This window comes from Gossypium hirsutum, chromosome A07 (assembly GCF_007990345.1).
Source record: "Gossypium hirsutum isolate 1008001.06 chromosome A07, Gossypium_hirsutum_v2.1, whole genome shotgun sequence".
In the NCBI taxonomy this organism is placed as follows: Eukaryota; Viridiplantae; Streptophyta; class Magnoliopsida; order Malvales; family Malvaceae; genus Gossypium; species Gossypium hirsutum.
The window spans coordinates 31,479,094-31,486,953 of NC_053430.1; the positions used below are offsets into that span (position 1 = coordinate 31,479,094).

A 7,860-nucleotide genomic window follows, 5' to 3' on the forward strand; every position below is an offset into this window, starting at 1 on the left:
TGATCATTTTGCCCCTAACCTTTCACATTTTTTTTACAAATTAATCCTTAGGCTTGTATGATGAAATGCATGAAATTCCCTGGATACCCAAGCCAATTAAAATGCATTATAAGCTTATACTAGCCCACATTTTTCTCCATTTCACATTTCTACCCCACATTTCATGCCTTTTTCAATTAGGTCCCTTTTTGTTATTTTGGTGAAAAATCACCTAGAAAAAGATGTTTATCCAACATCCCACTTCCATAATCCTCTATAAATCATCAAATAACAATCATCTCATGCATGGTTCAAATTTCTAACATGAATCCTAGCTTGAAATATGGGTAGAAATGGATAGAGCATGTTACGAGGGTTTTAAAAATACGAAGAACATTAAAAATGGGGGTAGGGAACACTTACTATCAAGCTTGAAATGTTGGAAAACCCTAGCTATGGAGACCCCTTCAAATTCGGCAACATGGAGAAGAGAATGAGTGAATTTTTGCTTGATTTTCCCTTTTTATTGCATTAATTAACCAAATGACCAAAATGCCCTTCCTTACTAATCTTTCCAAATTTTCCATGCATGTCCATTTTTGTCCAAAAACTTAGAAATTGGGAAAATTACTCTTTAAGGACCTCTAATAAATATTCAAAGCAACTTCATACAAATTGCTTCTAGAATCCAAGTTTTGTAATTTATTGAATTTGGTCCCTAATTTCCAATTGGACACCGTACACATAGAATTTCTTCATGAAACTTTAACACATGCTTATTTTAATATCCTAGACCTCATAATAATCATGAAATAATTATTTTAACGTCAGACTTGTTGTCCCAAAACCACTATTCCGACTAGGTCCTAATTCAGGATGTTACAGATTGTTCTTTAACCAATCATCAATGTTTCTATCTCTCTTTTCCCTCTTTTTTGCTCTTACTTTTTTTTGAATGTATAAAATCCAATTAGGGAAAATTGCATTTAGAATGGCCATGAACTGAAACCTTTAGGGAGATTAATGAGTGAAAGTGGAAGTGATTGGCCAAGGGTTTAGGGTTTATCCCAATTTAGTTGGTCTAGGTTAAGTGAATTTAAACCCTAGGATTGACCACCCTAGGAAGTAACTTAGGTAGGTGAGGCCAAAAGGATAGTCTATTAAGCATCTCTTAATCTAGCCCGATTTAATCTATAAGGTCGAAAGGCAAATAGATCAAGATGATTAGTTAATCTAGTTATAGGTTGAAAGCTATTAATTAGGTTAATTATTAATTAAATCATTAAAACCTGGATCCAAAGTTAGTCACAAACACTAAAGTGGGTTAATCTTCTGTTTCTATTATTTGATTGTAATTCAATTGTTATTTTGTTCTATTTTATGATTTTCATCTCATCTTATTTAATTGATCATTGTAATATAATTAGTAAGGTAGTACTATTTAGCCCCATTAATTTGTTAATTACAATTTAATTTAATCAAACCTCCTTTGGGTATGATTCTCAGAATACTTCTAAAGTGTTTCATTATAAAACAGAACTATATTACAATTTGACCTTTATACTTGCAGATGACGCACCTTACTATCATATTTAATTGAAGATTTACAAATCCCTGGAGCACACATGTCGAAGCACGATCAAGTTATTGGTGTCGTTCCGGGGAGGTTTCAGCATTAGGTTATATTGTTAAATATTACATACAAGTAGGCTATATAGAAAAATTGAATATAAGATGACAATAATCCTTGAAAAGATATCCCTCAATACGAGATGGTTTCAACCTAACAATGTAAGACTTGTCATTAACAACCCCTAGTTTGAGATTAACTCGACTCTATTAACATGGGTTTGAACAAATTTTTAGTTTGACAACAATGAAGGATTGGATCTTGTGATATTTTTTAGACGGTTTGAACATCTATGCAGCACGGTTGCTTATATCGAGGTTTCAAATGAAGTGATTAAATTATTGTTAATCCCCTCTTCACTTGAACGTCAAGCTAATGCATGGTTAGAGGCATTACCACTTGATGCTACCACATCTTGGAAAGAATTTGTGCAATTGTTCCTGTGTAGAACCATACCTATGACTACAATTCTCGGCACCTATGAGGAATTATTTGAATTTAAGCAAGGTGCAATAGATATGTTGGGTCAATCTTGAGACAAATTTAAAACAATTCTTTCAAAAGTACTTGGGGTGGTATTGATCTAGCCATCCACTTGCAACACCTTTATAGGGGCTTGGATTAGTACAATAGAGAGAAGCTTGACATTATTGTAGAGGGTAGTATCTAGATCAAAATAGCCCATTTTCTGTCGTTCTTCTAGAAAACGTGAGTAAGAATGGTCATAATTGGGAGAAAATCAAGCAATCAAAATTGGTAAATGAAGTAGTGGTAGTCGACGAGGAAGTAGATGAAAAAGTTATAGGTATTAATGAATAAATGGTGCAAGAATTGATTAAAGACACTCCTGATAGAGAGGAAGAATAGGTCGACGATGGTAGGATTACACATCAAGTGAGGAAGATAAGATTCGAAACAAGTTGATTTAGGAACTCGTCAAGAATGATTTCGAGCATATCTATCGATTAGATTGGTGGAGGCATTGTAAAAAACCGTTGGACCCATTGAATAGTTCACCAGAAAAGATGGTCCCATTGATCATTAAACCACCCACTTTGAAACTAAAATTGCTACTTATACACTTGAAATATGGATATTTGGGCGAAGACAACACTCTACACGTGATCATCGTCGTACATCTATCTGCAGAGTGAGAAAGGGTTTTGTTGGAGGTTTTAAAAATATATATATAGAAAAGGTATTGTATGGACTATTGCTAATATAAAAGGGATAAGTCCTACATTATGTTAAAATACGATACGGTTAGAGGAAGGAAAGAAACCAACGGTCGATGCATAAGAGAGACTCAATCCAACAATCAAAGAGGTGGTGAAAAAATAGATTTTGAAATGGTTTGGTATAGGTATATTTTATGACATCTCTAATAGTGAATGAGTTAGTCCAATACTGTGTGCTCCAAAGAAGAGTGGTTTAACAATTGTGGAAAATGAGAAGAATGAGTTAATTCCAATGCAGACGGTGATAGGATGGTGGGTATGTATTGAGTACCGAAAACTGAAAGATGAAACTAGAAAAGATCATTTCCTGCTTCATTTCATTGATTAGATGTTAAACATGTTAATTGGAAAAGAATATTAATGTTTCCTTGATAGGTACGCTGGATATACCAAATTTTGGTACATCTAAATGATTAGGAAGAAACAAATGTTACATGCCCATTTGGGACTTATGCTTTTCAGACGAATGCCATTCAGGTTGTGTAACGCCTTAGCCACTTTCATTTGGTGTATGACAGTGATTTTCACTGACATGAGAGAAGATGGGTTGGATGTTTTTGTGGATGATTTTTCAGTATTTGGGGAACTAATTTATAGAATGTTTGAACAACTTAGAAAGGGTTTTGGAAAGGTGTGAAGACACAAATTTGGTCTTTAATTAGGAAAAATGTCACCTTATGGTGAATGAGAGGATTATCTTGATGCATTAAATATCTAAAAATGGGTTGGAAGTGGACAAGGCCAAGATGGAGGTCATTGAGAAACTGCCACATTTAGCAACAGTTTGTGGAGTCTTAGAATTTCCTAGGTCATGTAGGCTTTTTATTGTTGGTTCATTAAAGACTTCTCTCAGATTGCGAAGCCATTGACTCAACACTTATAGAAGGACACACCCTTCGTATTTGAAGAAGAGTGTGCACAGGCCTTTGAGGTACTAAAACAAAAGTTAATTTCAGCTCCCATTATAATAAACCCAGACTGAACAGAACCATTTGTGATCATGTATGATGCTAGTAACTATGTTGTTGGAGCACTACTAGGGCACAAAAGAGACAACATCTTATATGCTATTCATTATGTTAGCAAAACACTAAACCTAGCCCAATTCAATTACACATCAATTGAGAAAGAGATGTTAGCTGTAGTGTTTGCTTGCAAAAAATTCTGACCTTATCTAATGGTGAATCGAGTGTACATCTACACTAATCATTACTATTTAAAGAATTTGACCTTGGATTTTAGACAAAAAAGGGATGGAAACCAAGTTACAAATCATTTCTCGAGGCTAGAAATAGAAGTAGAGGAAGAGATAGACTTGGCGATAAATGAGAGGTTCATCGATGAGCAGTTTTTCCAAGTAAAGCAGTATTAGGTAATGCAAATAACCCATTAAGTGCCTTGGTATGTTGATATTTTAAATTATTTGGCAGAGGAGTTTTTTCTTCAAATGCATCATGGCAATAGAAAAAGAGAATTATGCAGGACTCCAGGAAATATATATAGGAGCAACTGTAAGCCTCTTGACAATAAACTGATCAATTAACCAGACCATGTGTGGCTGAAGAAGAAATAGATGACATTTTGATAAGATGTTACACGTCCTCATGTGGTGGCCACTTTAAGGGAATAAGAACTGCACAGAAGGTATTACAGTCTGGATTTTATTTACCGGCTATGATCAGTGATGCTTATGTGTTTGCACAGAAATGCTTACGAGTTTGCACAAAGATGAAATAGATGTCAACGAAAAGAGAGTATCTCTAAATGGAATGAAATGCCATAAGCAAGGATCTTAGAAGTGGAAATCTTTAATGTTTAGGGCATTGACTTTATGGGACCATTTCCCAATTCTTTTGGGAATCAATATATTCTCCTAGCAGTGGACTATGTGTCCAAATGGGTAGAAGCTATTGCATTACATTCCAATTCCATTCTATATACGGCCGACTCTTTGCCTCGATTATTGCGCCTAGGAAAAATCCAATCACTGCATCGTCATTGTAACTATGTTAAACACAACTTATTCATAAATACAAAATTTTAAATTTTAAATATATATAAATAATTCAATGCTAACCATATCGCAAGTGGGACTTGGTAGACAATACGATTCAATGGGATTATGAAAGGAATTCTAATATATGCCCAACTCTGCAATAGTATAACATAGAAGCCCAATCCTTTATAACACGAATGCGTGGCTAAGCACATTTCCCTATATAATCATGCCAGTACAACAAATCCCTAACTATATCCTCTTAAAATAGATAGGTCATGTAGTAAAAGCAGGTAATGAAAACTAACCCGATTGCCAGATTTGTGTAGATGAAAACGGCTCCAATAAGCTTTGGTATTAATGCTTAAGCGGCATACTGCATGTCTATATCTACCATAACCTCCAATAACACTTTAGGGAACTCATCCAACCATGTATGCATAATAAACGACCCAATGATTTTATCATTCGGAGGATTTGCTCCAAGGTAAGTATCACAAACACTGGTCAAGGCGAATTTAGTATCCCCTGCTATAGCCAACCCATCAATGGGTAAGCCGAGTATAACTACGACATCTTGGAAAGTGATAGCACACTCCCCTAACAGTAGATGAAAAGTATGCATCTCCAGTCACCACTGTTCCAACAATACAACAATTAACTTCAGTTAAATTGTGCATGGACTTAAGTTTAAGACATATCTGAATCCAACAATATTGCAATCTTCATGGATTTGATCATCTATCAGACCTAAATCAATTTGAGCCTAGCCCCAATTACGGGAATGTGATCAACGTCCTATCTATTTATTTAGTTAACATTTAAATAAAAATTTTAAATTTATTTTTAAAATCTTATAAATAACTGTTAAATTAAATTTACCACATTCTTTAGATCACCAGACATGTGAGACACTATTAATACTGTCATATCCAAAATCCATTTTGCACAAACCAAAAACTTTAGCAATAACTTTTTCAAACAATAAACCCTAAACATATATATCATAATACCAAATTCAATAACATGCTGCATACAATATTTACTTCAATATTTAAGAATCAATTTTAATTTAACAATATATATTTTTTGTATCATAATTATTTATAACCTTAACCCTAAACCAAAAATTTATATAACTTTAAAAATTAAATATGAAAATTTATATACAAATAAATTTATTTTAATATGTACTTACATTTTTCACTAATTACAATATACCTATAATAAATTTATAATAATATTTATTTCATTTATTTACTCTCATTTTTCACTAATGACTAAACCAATAAAATTATAACAATATTTTTTCATTTAAACATATAATGACATAAATTTTACATTATAAACTAATATATATCTATAATCATTACATTTATAAACAACATACAATTTCTTCACATTTTTTAATAAAAATAAACATATAATTTAATAAAAACAATAGGTTTTAATTTAAATTTAAATTATATCAATTGTATAAACACTTATCTTATGATTCAATTATTCCAAACCTAAAAAAAATTACAAATACAATTAAAAAAACAAACTAATTAATTATAAATTATAATTAAAAAGTATTTTTTTCAAAAATTAACTTTTTTGGATTGTAAAATTAAGAATGAATTTTTTTTGAATGGTTTTAGGGTTTGAAAGAGTAGTTTAAGTTTAAGATATTTTGTGGGGAAATGGTTTTGACTTTTTTTAATATTTTGGTGACTATTGATTTAGGAGTTTGGGGAAGGAGAGGAAAGGTTTCGGGAGAAATTTGATGGGGTTAGAAAATAATGAAGGTGTGATGTGGGGTTAGGAGTGGGGTATTGAAGGTATTTATAGGGTTAGGGGGATCAACATTTATGGAGATGGGTGGTGGTTAGAGTTAATAATGTACCTATCCCCATATCATCAGTCACCTCCCCGTATCATCAGTCACCTTGACAATTTGCTAAAAATAACGTGCCATAATTTACTCAAATCAGTATTTGGCTATCGATTTGAGGTTTTGAGGTTTCTTGTTCGTTCCAAACATATCAAATGGATTAATTTCAACCCCAAAATGTCAGTTGCCTTGTTAATTTGGGGTTTTCATGCATCTCCCATATTATTTTGGTAAAAAAAACTCATACTATTCTAGTAAATAATCTATTTTTTTGTATTATTCTAAAAAAAAAGCTAACAAAACTTGTGCCACGGTGGATTTAACAATATTCACTCTTGTCCCACACCATTGTCATCCCTAAATTTATATGTTGTGATATATAGTAACAATTAATAAAATTAACCAAATTGTGATTTAGTTTTAACTTAGTTAATATCGTAATTATTGTAATAACTAGGAGAACATGGATTCGAACGCACTAAAATGAGTATTTTCTTTTTCAATTAACTTAGAATATAGATAGTAGATTATATACCATGATGTAGGTGAAAATTTTTATATAATAAAATTATAAAACATGATTTAAAAACTAAATGTAACTTTAGTTAGAATGATAAAATTATGTATATAGTGAAATTCATAATGTTTTGGGTTCAAATTTTACCGTTTTCATCATTTATAAGTATTTTTTTAGATTTATCAAAATATACAAAAATATAAATATCCACAAAATACTACCTGTTATTTTGTAAAAGAAATGACTACCTGATTCCACGTTGAATTGGGACTTAATTGGTGGGTAATATATTGTAAGTAAATATAATATAGGTACACTAAAAATAATTTGACACAATATTAAAAGTAAGAGATAAGATGAGACTGTTTGAACCACCCAACTCTTTAACTTCCAAGAAAAAGAAAATCCAAGGGGGAAGCATGTGATATTAAGTCACCAACATTCCAAGGGCCAACCATCTCGACTGCTGGTGAAGCCCAATATTAGCCCAAACTACCAACATTCTAAGGGCCGACCGTTTGATATTAAGTTACCTTTTTGTTGGTTTAAAAGAACCAGAGAATGAGGCCATTTTAGCAAATATTTGGCAAGACCCTAAAAGGAAACAATGAGGATCCACCAAAC

At 32.3% G+C, this 7,860-nt stretch overlaps 1 long non-coding RNA gene across 1 annotated transcript; it reads right to left on the minus strand.

Moving 5' to 3' along the window:
• Window positions 1-830: 830 nt before the first annotated feature.
• On the minus strand, window positions 831-5,937 carry LOC121232341 (uncharacterized). The gene is made up of 3 exons (XR_005930723.1): window positions 5,152-5,937; window positions 4,925-5,062; window positions 831-4,834 (listed from the first exon to the last, which is right to left on the minus strand). It is a non-coding gene; the product is annotated as an uncharacterized lncRNA (long non-coding RNA).
• Window positions 5,938-7,860: the final 1,923 nt, after the last annotated feature.